We start from the raw sequence: 18,855 nt of genomic DNA, 5'->3' as shown, positions 1-18,855 counted from the left end.
CAGACGATGTTATTATAGCAAACAACGCGTTTTGAAAAGCCCCAAATGTCTTCAGAAGGTGGATTGGTCCAGAATACATTTTTGAATGAAAAGGCGTTAGCAGGAAGATCAAGACCGTGAAGAGACGCGCCAATAACACACGGAAGTTCTTTGGGATCGTACAATTCCCCGTATTAGATACTTTTTCAACAATTACTTTACCATTTTTTCTACTTTCCCCGAAAATGACATTTTGTCGAAAATAACATTAACCTATAACGAAAATAGCATTTTTCGACAATAATATCTCCTCGAAAAGAACATTTTTGAAATGACCGTTCTCAAAGGAGGGGCCATACATACACTTATCCTTATACCGGGTAAGCTTTAGAATGGACTGCGACTAACATGCTACTTATTCTTGCTATTCGAAAAATTGTTTAGTTTTTGGAGTAATTGTCGTACAATCGTTCTTTGATACATTTATGCCTAACGTCTATTAATCCTATCGTCTGTAACAAAAAAAGTTACATGTGATTACGAAAGGAAGAACTAGGTTTAAGAACAAATTTCACGTATGGCGAACAGTTTTCCGATGTGGGCAGCAAAAAAATTGCTACAGCGCTCTTGAAGGCATCGGTTTACTCGTCAATAACATATGCTTTACAATGAGAAGCATGTCGATTGAGAAGTGAGACATGTGAAGTGAAAAATTAAAAGTGAGAAGTAAGAAATCAGAAGTCTGTTCTTCCCTTTTCCTTCTTCCCTCTTTTTTCCTTCTTTCTACTTCCTTTCTACTTCCCTTCTTCCTTCTTATCCCCATTTTCTTCTTTCTGCTTCATTCTTTCGTCTTCCTTCTTTCTTCTTATTTATTCCATCTACCATTTTCTTTCTTTAAACTTTTTCCTTGTTTCTTCTACTTTCGTCATTCTCCTTTTTTTATTTCTACTTCTTCTATCAGCCTTTTTTTCTCCCTCATTCCTTCTTCTATCTTCCTTCATTCATCTCTCTTATTATTTTTTCTGCCTTCTCGCATTTTTATTAAATCGCTTTGAGTAAAATTCAGCTTGAACATCTACTCGAACGATATAAAAAGTCATTACTAAGAGAAAACAAGGGATGATTTAATGAAATAGTATCAAGATTTGATGAATAAAATCAGCATGTATATAGTATTGTCAAAGTTTAACTCATTATTCAATAACTCCGTAGAATATTTTTCAGAATTTATGGAAAATAATTAACTAAGAAATCAGAACATAATATTCAATTAATCAGAAAATAAACGAGGAGTAATCCACCCACAGGGCACGTTGCATCTCCCAGGGTTTATTTGCGGCACGTGTGCCCGCCCAGCCAACACCATTATCAGAGTTAGTGCTGTTGCTCTTAGACTAGGTAGGTAGGTACATATATATTTCTCGTTGACGCCTTTGCCACTTTGCTTGCCGATGGTATCCCAGTCAGCTGCAAATTAGTCATCGTCCGTCAGTAGTGCCAGCCAGCGCCAGCCGGCCATCAGTGCTGTTGACTGACTACTCAGCCTTGCAAATTTCTCCACGCCCGCCGAGCCAAAACGGCCGATCGATAGGTAAACATAAAAATGATGGAGCAAACGAACGGAGGCGAAAAGAGAATCTATTTTTAGGACAATTGCTTTTCAATTGTTGAGCTACACTATTTTTAGTGCATTGCAGCTTCAAGTTTGATGGCTTCAGCGCCATGAGGGGTTATTTTTCTTCTTTGTTCGCATTTTTGTTTTCGGTTTTTTTTTCGCAATTTAGAGCCGAGCTTAGCCTCCTTAGTCGATAAATATATGGCAAATATGGCGTCATTCGCGGTAAGGTAAACAACGTAGCCATCAACCAATAAACCGTCCGTCCAAGTCGCACATTGAATTTGTTTAGTGCTAACAGTCACCTAAATATATTGCTTAGTGGGCACATGATTGGCCTATGTTACTAATAGGTAGGATTCAAAAAATCTCATCTGATGTTCGAAACATTTTTCTATTTTGACTGGTGTTAACTAGACCTCAATATAAACTGTCTTTATTTGAGAGGTTTTCAGCCCTAGGCTGGCTCACCTCTTACAATTAAATTTAAGCAGATATTTGATTCTGATGCACGTATGTTTAAGCCAAGAAAAGTTATGAAAATAACTTCAAAATGCAACACCAGATCCGACCAATTCCAAATAGAAAACAAAAGTACTTTATTACATGACTTTAATTTGACGAGATGAGTAAATGTCACTCGTCTCTAAAAAAAATCTCGTCACTTTCAATTTCACATCGAGGACAATGTGTGTACACTTCGAAAGACACAAGACACAATGTAGGACACTTTTGCGCTTTCTACAGCACAGTGACTTGACAGAAAAAAGATTACGGTTTATTGAATTAAATTCCTGGAAATTCGTGTGTACAATTTAGCGACGACATGAGAAAATGCACACAGCTCTCGAGTGCGGCGATCGAAAACTTTTTTTTTCGCACGGATTTTGGATTTCATTCAAAGCTTGCTAGCAGGTTTTGCTTTAAAATCCATTTGAGTGGTTTGCAGCAGAGTGTATGTAATTAAGAGTGGCGACATGTGCCGCATTCGACAGGTCTCCTGCTCGTTTGGTACACGATTGTGTATGGGAATGACAGATGAATTTTGTTCCAATTCTGACAGTGTCGCCACTCTTAATTACATACACTCTGGTTTGCAGTAGCAGTTCTACTTTTCTTCTACCGTGCAAGAATTGATTAGGGACGATTCAAATATGACGTCCACTACTTTTTGAGATTTCTAGACCCCCCTCCCCCCTCTGTCACGCTTTTTTGTATACCTAGTATATGCAGTGTCACAAAATCTTAGACCCCCTCCCCCCCTAAAACCTGTGACATCATTGATGAACGACCCCTTATCGAGTTGTGTAATTTTTCAGCAGGGGTTATGATGTCGAAAAAGTCCAGTAAGGCAACTGGAGACAAAAGTGTAGTGCCCGGATCAAGATGCATCTTGCCAGGAAAATGAAGATCCGTGAGGAACAAGAGCGAATTAGAGAAGCAGAACTAAAAGCGGAGATAGAAATTAAAGATCTACCACTTAAAAAAGCTTACAGAGAAATAAACAGCCGAGGAGAAGGCGTTCTTGCAGCGAATAACTGTTTTATGACGATCACGACAGACTATTGAAATAAAATCAGTTCTTCTTCGTTTTTTTTTAACGTGTTTTATTTGCTAATTATCTAATACATGCATTCATCTCTTAGACTATGTGTTCCGTGTTTCCTTAACACCATCATCCTTATTTGCTATGTTACAGTTTTAGTTATTATTAATACATTCCAATTGCCTCTGGCACTTAAGATTTTTCCTCTGATTGAATAAACCATGTCGGAATTACAATGTTTTCAACTGAAACTAAACTTAACCTAATTTATACTAAGGGTACAAGGAGCTAATCGTTGTAATAGAAGATTGCAACGATTTTTGTCTAAAATTGGAAATTATTTTGTTGGACATTTGTTGCAATGTCTCAATATTAGAAATTCTATGAAATTCATTGGCTGGATTCTGTTTTTACACGATTTACATTTTTTCAAATTTGGACTCATCCTAAATGTTTAACGCATATTAATTATCATGTGATTTTTCTTTGATTTATTCTGGATTTTTTGAAACATGTTGTGAAGATTTTGGTGGTAAGTTGAAGTCACACGATCTAAAATACGAGCGAAAAAAATCGTGTAAAAACAAAATCCTGTGTACTATACCACGGAGGCAACTTCAGAATCATTTTCAAAATTTTATTTTGAATTCTCTGAAGTGCCTTTTTTCTGGTATTGCAGCAACAAGTTCATATTGGCACAGCATACAACATGGCTGGTCTAAAAATTTGTTTGTAAATCAAAAGTTTGTTATTAAGACAAAGTTTTGATTTTCTGTTTATAAGTGGATATAGACACTTAATATATTTGTTACATTTGACTTGAAAGCCTTCAATGTGGCTTTCAAAAGTTTATTTTTGATCCAGCAGAAGTCCTAAATATTTAGCTTCGCTAGACCAATTGATTGGAACCCTATTCATAGTGACAATATGTCTGCTAGAAGGTTTCAAATAAGAAGCTCTCGGCGTATGTGGAAAAATTATAAGATGAGTTTTGGAAGCATTCGGGGAAATTTTCCATTTTCGCAAATAAGTGTAGAAAATATCCAAACTTTTTTGCAATCTACTAAAAATGACACGAAGGCTTCGCCCTTTGGCTGAGAGTCCCGTGTCATCTGCAAACAAAGATTTTTGACACTCTGGTGGTAAATAAGGTAAATCAGAAGTGAAAATGTTATACAATATGGACCCCAGTATGCTGCCGTGAGGAACACCAGCTCTTACAGGCAATCTATCAGATTTAGAATTCTGATAGTTTACCTGCAGTGAGCGATCTGATAAATAATTTTGGATCAGTTTAATTATGTACAGAGGAAAACTGCTTTCTCTATATCAGGAAGAGCAACTTTAGTCAAATATCCTTCAGTTTTGTTGAGCCGAATTAAATTCGTAACTCTTAATAACTGATGAGTGGTTGGCGAAAACATTGCGAAAACCAAATTGCTCATCAGCAAAAATAGAATTGTCATTAATATGAACCATCATTCTATTTAAAATAATCTTTTCAAGAAAGAAAGCAAACTGATTGGGCGATAACTAGAAGCCTCAGCTGGATTGTTGTCCGGCTTCAAAATTGGAACAACTATGGCGTTTTCCCATTTATCTGGGAAATATGCCAATTGAAAACATTTGTTAAAAAAATTAACCAAAAAGGATGAAGAGCTCTCAGGAAGTTTTTTGATAAGTATGTACCATCATCACCTTTCATATTTTTTTAATTTTCTAGTAATAGATCTCACTTCATCCAAATTAGTTCCCAACGAAGGGTCAAAAACATTCTCTTGATTGAGAATGTCTTCGAAGCTCCGTGTAACCTGATCCTCAATTGGACTAGTGAGACCTAGACTAAAATTATGGGCACTTTCAAACTGCTGAGCAAGTTTTTGAGCCGTTTTGCCATTTGTTAATACAATTTTATTTCCCTCTTTAAGCGCTGGAATTGGCTTTTGAGGTTTTTTAATAATTTTCGTTAATTTTCAAAAGGATTTCGAACTGGGATCCAACTTCGAGACATTATTCTCAAAGTTGGTATTTCTTCCAAATAACTTTTAACGCGGAATCGCGAGCTCTTGGGTATTGCCTTCGTCTCATATTTTTAAGACGGATCAGTAGCTGAAGAGCTGAAGTTGTCAATAACACTGGTGTTGAATTTAATTTCACATTTAGGAATTCCAATGCCTCTAACTTCGACAATTAAATTTGTCAAAGATACGAGAGCATTATCAATAGCACTTTTGGTATCGAAAGGAAAATCAACATCAAAATTCCTATCGATATACGTTTTATATAAATCCCAATCAATTCTATGATAATTAAAAGAAGAGCTGATTGGATTATAAATGGCTTTTTATGAGATTTCAAACGTCACAGGAAGGTGATCAGAGTCAAAGTCAGCATGAGTTACCAATTGGCCACACAGCTGACTTGAATCCGTGGAAACTAAATCAATTGTAGAAGGATTTCGACTGGAAGAAAAACAAGTTGGTCCATTGGGATATTGAATAGTATAATATAACGCAGAACAATCTTCGAATAAACTTTAACCTTTGAAATTGCTTCGAGCATTATTTCATTCACGGTGTGGGAGACCTTTCAAGACGACTTTGAACTTTCGCTCAGTTTTGTCGTCGTATGTGAAGAATTTATGTCGCTTCTCAGTTAAATACTGAAGAACACGTTTGCGATCGGGGCCCTCCTTAGCCGTGCGGAAAGACGCGCGGCTACAAAGCAAGACCATGTTGAGGGTGGTTGGGTTCGATGCCGGTGCCGGTCTAGACAATTTTCGGATTGGAAATTGTCTCGATTTCCCTGGGCAAAAATACGAATATACGAATGCAAAAATGTTAACTTGGCTTAGAAACCTCTCAGTTAGTAACTGTGGTAGTGCTTAATGAACACTAAGCTGCGAGGCGGCAATGTCTCAGTGGGGGATGTAATGCCAATAAGAAGAAGAAGAAGACGTTTGCGATCGTCAAAGGATCCCGGCAAAACGCGGCAGTCGCCCTTCCTGGCAATCTGAAATGGAACCATGCTCCCTCGAAGGTTACTCAAAATTTCATTCCAAAAGCCAGAAAACCCGGCAACAGATACCATAATTGGTGGAATCCTTTGCTTTTTCGCATGGATCGAATCACCTGGGCTAGAGGTAGATTCGATTTGCTCAATTTCGTCACGAATCAAATCGAACTGATTGCTCAGTTCGATAGGAGAACAATTATTTTCAATGATAGAGTTAGAAGGAATATCCTTCTATTTTTCCACGCTTTGGCAGGACGGTCTTGAAACCTTGTTTCTTAAAAGAAAGTGCAGAACTCATAGACTCACCCTTCCTCTTGTTTTTATTAATGCTCATTGCTGAGAGTGGAGACGTGACCTTCTAAGAAGTTTTTTTTTTAGAACAGTGTCCCTGCAGGATTACCACCGCTCGTCGGAATTTTACTTCCGCAAACGGGTCAAACGTGAAACGAAGGCACGGGTTCCAGCAAAGATCGTAACGGGATCAGTAGGTACAAATAGCGCTGAGAAACACTGTTGAAATTGAAATAGTGTCGGGTAGTATTGAAAACTTCCATCAGCAAAAAGAGAAAAGAACCGCACAGCACGAAAGCACGATGCGGTCTGTGCCACTGTACACTTGTTTACTACTAGACAAACTGTAGAGATTGAAACCTTCTGAGAATGAACGTTTTTTTTCTCAACCAGCATGAAACTTATCCGCAACTTAATCAAGGAAATTAAGTTGCGGATAAGTTTCATGCCGGTTGATATTCAAATTTTCAATAAAGAAGAAGTCAAATTATTAGCCAAAACTCTTTGGCCTTTCAAGAGTGTTCTCTTCCATGATGGACAGACATTGGATTTCCCCCATCAAGTAAAGAATAAACGCCAACGAACTTACAAGTACCCATACCATCTACGGGAAAAGGTAAGTGAACAAATCCAAAAAAATTTAGATACTGGAATCATAAAAGAATCTTCTTTCCCATGGACTTCCCCGATCTGGGTGGTCCTAAAGAAAACAGATAATTCGGGTATACAGAAATATCGCGTGGTTGTAGATAATAGGAAACTGAATAAATTAACGCCACAGCAGATGGATATCCTATACCCGGAATCAGCGAGATTTTGGATCGCCTCGGGAAAGCACAGTACTTTTCTGTACTCGACTCAGCCACCGGTTTTCACCAGGTAGAGGTGGTACTAGGTTGGTCCAACCGGTAGTACCGAAACCGGTAATACCGGTATTACCGGCCAATTTTGGATGCCGAAAATACCGGTTTTAGAGACAAAAAATACCGGTATTTTCGGTATTTCAAATTTAGCTGTCAGAATAAAAAATCTCGAATAGTTTTCACCTACATTAATCAGCAAAACTGCCTGTAATCGCATATCTGTCCCATATAAATAGGAAATCCAGCATAGATGGGAGAAATATTTGGTTACCAGTTGGTTGAATGCGAGCATGAATGAACCTTTGCACAAGTAAACATTAATGACGACGTTCACCTACAGCAGCGGTTCTCAACCTGGGGTACATGTACCCCTGGGGGTACCTTCGCTGGCCCTAGAGGGTACCTCGGACAAAAATACGTAATGGCGGACGTATTACAATTCCAATCAAACTCATTGATAAAGTTTTAATAATTGTGTATTTTTTATTTCAAAAATTTATATTGTACATAATATGCAATGCTATGAATAAATCCCAATTGAATTCTGCCTTCCACAATCAGCACAATGTATGAAGGGCTGCGGAACAAAAGATCAAATGAACAAAACGTCGAATGAACAAAACGATTTTTTTTTTCACTAAAGCTCGTTTGCATCGTTGCAAGAGGATTAGAAGCAGCTTTCTACGCTTCTCGGAAGCCTTCTTCCAAGCAGCTCGAAGGTCTCCTTTCAAGAGGCTCGTAAGTCTCCTTTCAAGAGGCTCGGAAGCCTGCTGGGCACTTCAGAAGCCTCCTTTCAAGTTTTTAGGCTCGTGAGCCTCCTTTTAAAAGGCTCTGGAGCATCCCTTCAAGATTCTTTCAAAAGGCTCGGAAGCCTCTTTTTAAGAGGCTCAAAAACCTCCTTCCAGGCTCAGAATCCTCCTTTCAAGAAGCTTAAAAGCCTCCTTCCAAGAGGCGCGGAAGCCTTCTTCCAATAGGCCCCGAAGCCTCTTTCCAAGAGGCTCGGAAGGCTCCTTTCAAAAGGCTCGGAAGTCGCTTTCAAGAGGCTCAAAATCCTCCTTCCAAGAGTCTTCGAAGCCTCCTTTCAAGAGGCTTGGAAGCCTCCTTTATAGAAGATCAAAAGCCTTTCTTTCTAGAGGCTCAAAAGCCTCCTTTCAAGAGGCTCGGAAGCCTTCTTTCAAGAGGCTCGGAAGCCTCGTTTCCAGAGGCACGGAAGCCTCCTTTCAAGAGGATCAGAAGCCTCCTTTCCAGAGGCTTAGAAGTCGCATTTCCAGATTCTCAAATGCCTCCTTTCAAGAGGCTCTGAAGCCTTTTTTCCAAGAGGCTCGGAAGGCTCTTTTAGGGAGGCTCGGAAGCCTCTTTTCGAGAGGCTCGGAAGCCTCCTTTCAAGTTGTTAGGTTGCCTCCTTTCAAGAAGCTCGGAAGACTACTTTCATGTGGTTCGGAAACCTCCTTTCAAGATGCTCGGAAGCTCGTAAGCCTCCTTTTAAGAGGCTCGGAAGCCTGCTTTCAAGAGGCTCTGAAGTCTACTTTCAAGTGGTTCGGAAGCCTCGCATCAAGTAACTCGGAATTCTTCTTTCAAGGGGCTTGGAAGCATACTATCAAGAGGCTCAGAAGCGTCCTTTTAAGATGCAAAGGAAGCCTCCCTTTTAAGTGACTCGAGAACCTCGAAATATCTACAAGAGGCTCAGAAGCCTTTAATCAAGAGGCGCGGAAACCTACTTTAACCTTCTGTCTGTGCTCAAAAAAAACTTACGTTGTCTGTGCTCTGGGGTCAAATTGACCCCAAATTGAAATTGCTATAACTTTTTTAATGCTTGGCCAATTCTGGATTTTTGGGGCTGTTTCGAAAGATAATTTAATCATCTTTCAGGTCGTTACAAAATATTAACTATTGGTGGGCGGGTACATCGCGGGGAGGGGTTTTAGTGAACAAGGGTATAAAACCAGTGATTTTTTTACTTATATCCGAAAATCCTACCCATTTTGAACTGCACCTTTTTTAAAAAGATTATGCAGGAAGGCATGTGCTCTGGCATGAGGCGTTGATAAGTTTAGAACTCGGCCGCCAGGTGGTGGTATATTTGAATTCATTATTTTGGACTACATAAGATATTCCGATATATAGAATTCTCCTCAGTGTAAATATTCTTATCGCACAAATTCAAAAATTGGAAGACGTACTCATTATATTGAGCACCGCTTTGTAGTGCTAGACATCCTGAACAATGTTGCCGAATACAACTTGAGTGTAGGTATGAGGGATCTCAAGCTAAAGCAATATTTCATATATGCATGAATATTGCAAGTCCGCTAGCGCCGCCTATTTGTAAATTTCCTAATTATTCATTTCGTCACATGACAGTCCATTCCCACCAGACGAACTTTATTAAAGACGTCATCTTTACAAATTTCAAATTTGTGCGATAAGAATATTTACAATGAGGAAAATTCCATATATCGGAATTACTTGAATAGTCTAAAGTAATGAATTCAAATATACCGCCACCTAGCGACCAAGCTCTAAACTAATCAATGCCTCATATCAAAGCACACGCCTTCCTGCATAACCTTTTTGAAAAGGTGCAGTTCAAAATGGGTAGGATTCTCAGATATAAGTAAAATAAGCATGAAAAATCACTATTTTTGTACCCTTTTTACGAAACCCCCTCCCCGCGATGTACCCGCCCACCTATAGTCAATCTTTGGTAACGACCTGAAAGATGATTAAATTATTTTTTGAAACCAGCCCCAAAATTCAAAATTGGCCAAGCATTAAAAAGTTATAGCAATTTCAATTTAAGTCAATTTGACCCCAGAGCACAGACAACGTAAGTTTTTTGAAAAAAGTACACTGTAGCGCATATTTTCAAGATTTTTGAAGTGAATTTGCGCCTAGGAGACAGATCTCGGCGAGTTTTACCAAACTACCAAAAATTAGGAGAATCGGTTGAAAATTTAAAAAAATGGCAGCCACTCAAAGTGGCCTGGGGTCATATTGACCCCAGAGCACAGACAAAAGGTTAAAGGGATTCAAAAGCTGAAAGGAGATTCCCTTCAAAGGAATTATGTTTCCAAGAGGATTGGAAGCCTACTTTCGAGAGGGGGTACCTCAGTTAATGCAAAAGTTCGAAGGGGTACCTCTCCAGAAAAAGGTTGAGAACCGCTGACCTACAGCAACAATCGATCAGTCATTAATCATACGTGTTGCTTTATTTTCTTAGCCATCTGTCAAACTGCCAATGACTTTTGTCTTTAATGAACATTACTAACATCGTCGGGAATTTTCTCGCAATATATGAAATTGTGAAAAAAGTACGTGCCATAGTATTTTTTAGGCTTTATTTAAGTGATTTTTCTTATTACTAGAGTTCATCACTGAGCCAAAATAGTTCTTCTCCGGATATCACCTGAAAAAATCGATTTGCTGTAAAAATATGTCCGTTTTCAATTCGAAAAAGAATTTGAATTGACGGATCTATGAGTTGAAGCTTTAATTCGAATTAAACTTTAGTGATGATTCTTTGGCGTTTCGGAAAAAAATTTAAGCACTCAAACCTGTTCAGGCTGCTGTGGAACTACTCTGCCGTGAATTCTACTTTGCTCCGTGAGCTACTTTGATTTAGCAAGTGGACGAGATCTAGAAGCGTCGATCAGCTAGCGTATTCCTGATTCGATCATTAAAACTGAGACAATGACCAGGTCTGACGATCAGTACGAAGATGATACTACTTGACAGTGACTTTCGACGGCCTTGGAACCATTCGTCCAATTTCGGTTGAACCAGAGAGGGGGTTCTCAGTAGTTGACAACATTGCCAAAAAAATCCAATGTGGATTAGGAGATGAGTCGCTCAGTATGTTCAGTCTACTTTAGTTTTGCTTTACCCAGCTCAACAAACAATGATTTCAACATTTGAAGTTGTCAACAAATATTATTTTTCATCCAAAAGTTCAAATCAAAAGTTTTTCATTTAATACCTAAAATTTTCACAAAAACCGGTATTTTACCGGTATTACCGGTTTTGATTCCACCAAATACTGAATACCGGTATGTGTCAAAAATGGACAATACCGACCACCCTAGGTGGTACCGAATGATATTCCAAAGACGGCATTTAATGTCGACAATGGAAAATACGAATTTTTGAGAATGCCGTTCGGGTTGAAGAATACTCCCACGACATGCCCATGTTTAATGGATGCTGTTCTACGAAAACATCTGGGGATAAGACGTTTCGTATATATGGACGAGATCATTATCTTTTCAACTTCTTTAGATGAATATATGAAGGATATTCAGAAAATTTTACAAACACCGAAAGATGCTAACCCTAAGGTACAATGTGATAAGTCTGAATTTCTTCGTAAGGAAGTAGAATTCCTTGGACACGTCGTCTCTACAGACGGAGTGAAACCAAACCCAAAGAAAGTTGAGGCAATTAAAAACTGGCCTTCCCCGAAAGCATCTAAAGAACTTAAGTCGTTTCTCGGAACAATCTCCTAGTACAGGGTCCAGTAATTGAACTGCTACATAAGTGAGTAAAAGCAAAATAATACAAAATACGTATTGGGAATTAGTTCTAAAAAACGTCGTCGAACCGTGGGCACGTTGTTATTTTGATACCAGGGGACAGGATTAGACGCCTGCCCAAAAAGTGAAGAAAACCCAACTAAGGGGTTTTCATTGGTCATTTCGAGCTAAGAGCGACCAGCGAATTCGCCGGACACAAACCCTATGAATTTTACTGTCAGGAACATACTCCTGAGGAAGCGGTTGCTCTAAAACATCATGTTTTTTGTGCAATTCCTGAAGCGACATCTGGTGGCTTCTGGTAAAATATCACAAAGAGCCCCCGCGGGACTTGTACGTTCCTCAGTCGTCTGCGACTGGTGGTTCAGCTCAAGAACAAAAAAGATGAACTTTACCCATGAACTTTCAAAAAGTGATATATTTTCTAATGAAATCGAATGAAATTGAAAAGAAATATTTATGTTTTGATCAATTTATCTGTTTATTCCTATACAGTACTTCAATAGCCGGACCCTGTACGAAAGACTTGTACCAGGATTTGTAAAAATTGCAAAACCAATGACTAACCTACTTCGTGGCAAGAATAAATCAATTACTACCGATCCTGAATATGAATCTGCCTTTGCTAAGTTAAAGGATATAATGAGCACAACATTATTATTGAGATATCCAGATTCAAATGAACCGTTCATCCTAACTAACGTCGCATCAAACTATGTTATCTGCCCAGTATTGACGCAAATGGTACACCCAAAAAACAAATCTGACAATTATTGTATAAAATCTGGGCATATACAATTCTGTAAGATTTTTATACAAATATTGTATTAAAATAATACAAATCTGTATTATTTTAATACAACAATTGTATTAAAATCTTCCGAAATTGTATATGCCCAATTATTACACAGTTTCTGTAAGGTTCTTATGTAGAACTGTATTAAAATCTGCCATCCGCTGGTTGGGTGTAGATGGACACGAAAGACCAATTGAATTGCGTACCTTTCGCGAACACTGATAAAATCAGAGGAAAAGTCCCCTCACATTTATTATTTTATCCTTTCAGGTTATAGTAGACACGTATTCCACCAGGAGTAATATACCGAAGAACAACTGTTGAATATTCTTAAAGCTCATTTATCTCCAAAAATAACAAACGGAATATTTGCCCCACCTAATATTGCAACATTGTGCTCTAGAATTCTAGATAAACATTTCAAGGGAATGCGAGTACAATTCTGCAATCTTAACCAGATCTAATTTCTAAGAAAGACCCAGACAAATTTGTTCATAAGAGTCACAACTTTAATCATAGAAGTTGGAAGGAACATATCAAGAGATTCGTCAATCAGTCTACTTCCTAAACATGTCTTCAATTGTTAGGACCTTTGTAAAAAGTTGCTGGGATTGTCTTCTTCTTCTTATTGGCATTGCATCCCCACACTGGGCCAGAGCCACCTCGCTGCTTAGTGTTCATTCAGCACTTCCACAGTTATTAACTGCGAGATTTCTAAGCCAAATTATCATTTGTGCATTCGTATATCATAAGGCTAACACGATGATACTTTTATGCCCAGAGAAGTCGAGATAATTTCCAATTCGAAAATTGCCTAGACCGGCACCGGGAGTCGAACCCAGCTACCAGTGTTGCATTTGAACGCGATCAATTTGTGTTCAGGAAAAATGAACTGAACTCAAGAGCATATTAACAGAACGCGCGTTCAGTTCAAAATACGGAACTTTAAGCAGGCTTTGAACGAACGCAAAACGAACATTCCATTGTTGCATATTAGATTGTCAAAACATTATGTTCCTCGATGGATTTCGCACTGCGAGGGATTTCAGCACTGTTTCTACCATTATTTCCTCGATATATTTCTACGTAGCCCCAAATTCGACACCAGCGCATAGTACGTATCAATATATCTAATAAATTTATATTTGTATAACTACCTGTAACGTGATTTTAAATTAAAGGTCTATTGCAGGAGAACTGATTTAAATACCGTATATTCCTTGCTTTTCGAAATGAAAGCTTCGAGATCTGTGATGCTAAGGAATAAATAAGATTTCAACGGTGAGACAAATTTGTTTATGCAAATGCTTGTTTATGGGAAATCTTTTCTTTTAATTCTACCATTTCATTCACAGATCGTGTAAACTGTGAAGTAACCTTCAGTCAAGTCAGGATAATATAGTCAAAAACATGCACGACTAAGCTTCAACCGGAATGTGAATTCAACTGTTGCAAAATGATTTATGTAGATGAAAATGTTCATAAAGCTGAATTACATGTTTAAATAACAAGATTTTATTTTATTTTATTTCATCTCCCAAAAGTATACTTTTGGTACCTCACAACACTAAAACAGCGTTTATTTCAGAAACTGTATTTATTAAAATACATTATCGTAAAATAGACAATTTTTGACATTGACATTGTTGGTGTAATGGGTATTAGTTATTCATGAGCTCAAATCAATTGGTTTTCATTTTAGAAACGAACACAAATTGCTTCACATAATTAGGAAAAGGGAGTAAGAGGTAATATAAGAATTGCGATCCATACAAAAATTTTGAGGTTTCGCACTAACAGTTTGACGATGAAAGAGGGGGCGGATTTGCCGTTTTTTCTGTAATTGTTTTTCCTATAGCAGAAATATATTATATCTAAGGCGAATATTAAGTTTGTGTGAATTCAGCTAGGTTGTAATTAACGTATTGCCACCACACCACTCGAAGTTAAAGTGCTATTATGTAACTATCTTAAATGTTCTTACATCAATAATTTCTAAAGCGCGTTTGTTTTGAATGAGTAAACGTTAGACATCAAATTGATTCTCTAGATATTGACCTAAATTAATAAATGTAGACAGAACATTTGATCAATTACATAGTTGTAAGAGTATTGTTTCAGCATTTTATTGTATTCTAGACTATATTTAAAATTACAGATATTTAAATAATTTGAACTTAATTTTTGAACGCGTTCAAAATTCAGAACTGAACGCAAAGAGCAAGAGCTTTTTTCAAATTTTGAACGATGATCAATGATTACTGCGATTGTGATCAATTTTTACGAACGAACCGATTGCACAATGGTCCGATTCAGTTATTTAGCAGGAAAAAACTATTTTCCTCCGTTTTCGTTCTATTTAGACACTTGGTGTCTTCAGTGAAGTTGTTTATAATAAAATATTGCTTCTTCGGTCAAAAAGTTCGATAGGGTGGTCCTTATCGTTTCTCAAAACTGAAATTAAACTTTTTTATTTCGGGTTTTTTGTGGATGACCTCTTCAGCAAACTTGCAGTAAACATTATTTGATGCAACTTTGCCGAAGACACCTTGTGTCTAGCACATAAATTGAGTTCAGTAAATGAAATTTTCGATTTTAACCTAGGGTGGCCCCAAAAAAATCAGTTTTTCTATCCTATCTTTTTTGTTTTGAGTTTTACGAGAATGCGGTCTTCAGAAGAAATGAAGAGCAAGTGATGGTGCATATTTTTGCTGAACACATCATGTTTATAAGTCTTACCATTTAAAAGTTATATGCAATTTATACCAAAAAACTATGCAATCTCAAAATGCCTATATCTCATGGAGATGGTTCGATTAATTTTTTTTGAAGGTGTTATCTGAAAGGGCACATATATAGTAACTTTTACTGCAAAAATTACGGGAACGTATTTTTTTTAAATTGAATAAATCGACTTTGAAAATTTCTTCGAAAATTTTTTAATTTACTAGTATTTCACTATATATTAAAATTATGAGTAAATTACCTTCGGCAAAAGTTCAAATTTAAACTAAAAATACATATCCGATTATTATTATTTAATCAGACTAAGGCCGAAGTGGCCTGTGCAGTATACAAGAGTCTTTTCCATTCGGCTCGGTCCATGGCTACACGTCGCCAGCCACGCAGTCTACGGAGTCATCTTCCACCTGATCGATCCACCTTGCCCGCTGCGCACCTCGCCTTCTTGTGCCCGTCGGATCGTTGTCGAGAACCATTTTCACCGGGTTACTGTCTGACATTCTGGCTACGTGCCCGGCCCACCGCAGTCGTCCGATTTTCGCGGTGTGAACGATGGATGGTTCTCCCAGCAGCTCATGCAACTCGTGGTTCATTCGCCTTCTCCACGTACCGTCCGCCATCTGCACCACACCATAGATGGTACGCAGCACTTTCCTTTCGAAAAATCCGATACAAAACTGCGTCGTAGCATGCGTAAAAATAAAAATGACAGTTTGTGCGTTGTTTCCGTATTGAATGGTGTGCCCTTGAAAACGCGAGTGAATTTAAATTCGGATTCCGTGAGGATTGTCTTTAAGTATATTCGTGCAATGAAGAGTGGTATAAAAAAAACCTTTGTACAGGAAACTGAAATACAATTCATTCAATTACATATATTAATTTCCAGTTACTTATAAAAATATAGCAGACTGGCTAATCACAGGAAGCGATTACAAGAAGAGCCCTGTGCAAATTTTGAAGCATGTGAAGCAAATGTCTTCCGTGTGGAAAATTGATGAGAGTGCTTTGCTGAAACAAATTCGATGGATGAGCATTGAATTTAACAGAAAATGGAAAAATAGTCATTTTGACCGCAAACGTTTTTTTTTCATCGAATGCATCTTGGATGAGTAAGAAAATTTGGCTCAAAAATAATGATCAAACGCCAGACGAAACCACAAAAGCCAGAAAGGGCGGGCGTCCTTCGAAACCATTTTCGGAAGTCGGAAGGAAATCAAAGCAGAATAAGTTGCGTACGCTATTGTTAATAAAAGTTTAGTATCGGATTTTTCGAAAGGAAAGTGCTGCGGTACCATCTATGGTGTGGTGCAGATGGCGAACGGTACGTGGAGGAGGCGAATTAACCACGAGTTGCATGAGCTGCTGGGAGAACCATCCATCGTTCACACCGCGAAAATCGGACGACTGCGGTGGGCCGGGCACGTAGCCAGAATGTCAGACAGTAACCCGGTGAAAATGGTTCTCGACAACGATCCGACGGGCACAAGAAGGCGAGGTGCGCATCGGGCAAGGTGGATCGATCAGGTGGAAGATGACTCCGTAGACTGCGTGGCTGGCGACGTGTAGCCATGGACCGAGCCGAATGGAAAAGACTCTTGTATACTGCACAGGCCACTTCGGCCTTAGTCTGATTAAATAATAATAATCGGATATGTATTTTTAGTTTAAATTTGAACTTTTGCCGAAGGTAATTTACTCATAATTTTAATATATAGTGAAATACTAGTAAATTAAAATTTTTTCGAAGAAATTTTCAAAGTCGATTTATTCAATTTAAAAAAAATACGTTCCCGTAATTTTTGCAGTAAAAGTTACTATATATGTGCCCTTTCAGATAACACCTTCAAAAAAATTAATCGAACCATCTCCATGAGATATAGGCATTTTGAGATTGCATAGTTTTTGGTATAAATTGCATATAACTTTTAAATGGTAAGACTTATAAACATGATGTGTTCAGCAAAAATATGCACCATCACTTGCTCTTCATTTCTTCTGAAGACCGCATTCTCGTAAAACTTAAAACAAAAAAGATAGGATAGAAAAACTGATTTTTTTTGGGCCACCCTAGGTTAAAATCGAAAACTTCATTTACTGAACTCAATTTATGTGCTAGATACAAGGTGTCTTCGGCAAAGTTGCATCAAATAATGTTTACTGCAAGTTTGCTGAAGAGGTCATTCACAAAAAACCCGAAATAAAAAAGTTTAATTTCAGTTTTGAGAAACGATAAGGACCACCCTATCGAACTTTTTGACCGAAGAAGCAATATTTTATTATAAACAACTTCACTGAAGACACCAAGTGTCCAAATAGAACGAAAACGGAGGAAAATAGTTTTTTCCTGCTAAATAACTGAATCGGACCATTGTGGATTGCTCTTAGCTCTTGTTCAGTTCAAAATGCAACACTGCCAGCTACCCTCAGCATGGTTTTGCTTTGTAGCCGCGCGTCTTACCTCACGGTTAAGGAGGGCCCCTACGGGCCTGCTGGGATTGTAAATACGTTAAATATGAGCGTAAAACGTCTATTCAAGGATGTCTACGTGAAGGAAAATGAAAAGTTTCTAACAATTATTGGTACACCCACCCTAGTATTCGGAAACTCGACGTCATTAGACTTACAGTACATTAACTTAGCAAAACAACGTACTGTTATGACAGCAAGAAACAATATTGTTTTCGAGGCTAACAAACATAATTCTAAAATTAAAATACACGACATAGTCATAGTCTTTAAGAGGATATCGGACACGATAAGGTTTTAGTGAAGACGAAAGGAAAAGACTAATAGACTAGTAGATATCGAAGAGCAAAACGAAAAAGGAATCAAAATTCATAAATAAAAAGACACAAAGAAGTAACAAACTGATTTGAACTGACTTTCCTACATCCTTACAGATTATGGCTTGGAATAGTGACGCAGTAGCCTTCCGGAGATGTTGAGCGAGATGGCGAGTTCGATTCTCGGACCGGTCTAGGATGTTTTCGAGTTGGAAACATTCTCGACTCCCTGGGCATAGTGTATCCATTGTACTTGCCATACAAGATATGCAATGGCGGGCATAGAAAATTGGAAGCTGAGGAAATGCTAATAGAATACTAAGTTGAAAAGGTAGGCCAAGTTCCAGTTGGAATGTAGAGCCATTGAAGAAGAAGAAGATACTGACGCAAACGACTCTAACGGATTTAAGACTACACGATGTAAAACAGAATCATAATGATTCCCTTTAGGAGAAGCTAGGATCAGTAACAGATTTTTTAGAAAAATGCATCCAATAAACCTTACAACCATTGAATCGACAATAGATGTGTACAATAATGTAGCCCAAACCGGAAAGCTTAATCAGACGTTTTTTGAGTTATCTATCAGGATAAAAATAGACAGAATTAATCTGTTGTTCAATTGAATTAGGTCACATCGAATCAAACGATGGGAATCATTAGGTAGAGCGTGGAAATATATTTCAGGAAGTCCAG

General features: G+C 38.0%; 1 protein-coding gene and 1 long non-coding RNA gene across 5 annotated transcripts in view; one reads left to right on the top strand and one right to left on the bottom strand.

Moving 5' to 3' along the window:
• LOC134205671 (phosphatidylinositol 4,5-bisphosphate 3-kinase catalytic subunit beta isoform) overlaps positions 1–18,855 on the bottom strand; it is a 136,771-nt gene that overhangs the window by 89,090 nt on the left and 28,826 nt on the right. The gene's annotated exons all lie outside the window — the stretch shown is intronic.
• LOC134209760 (uncharacterized) lies at positions 13,613–14,140 on the top strand. The gene is made up of 3 exons (XR_009978779.1): positions 13,613–13,748; positions 13,816–13,915; positions 13,990–14,140. It is a non-coding gene; the product is annotated as an uncharacterized LOC134209760 (long non-coding RNA).

Source organism: Armigeres subalbatus, chromosome 1, assembly GCF_024139115.2.
Source record: "Armigeres subalbatus isolate Guangzhou_Male chromosome 1, GZ_Asu_2, whole genome shotgun sequence".
NCBI classification, from domain to species: domain Eukaryota; kingdom Metazoa; phylum Arthropoda; class Insecta; order Diptera; family Culicidae; genus Armigeres; species Armigeres subalbatus.
The sequence above is the reverse complement of the archived record's forward strand: the minus strand, read 5'-3'. Positions and strand labels throughout refer to the sequence as shown.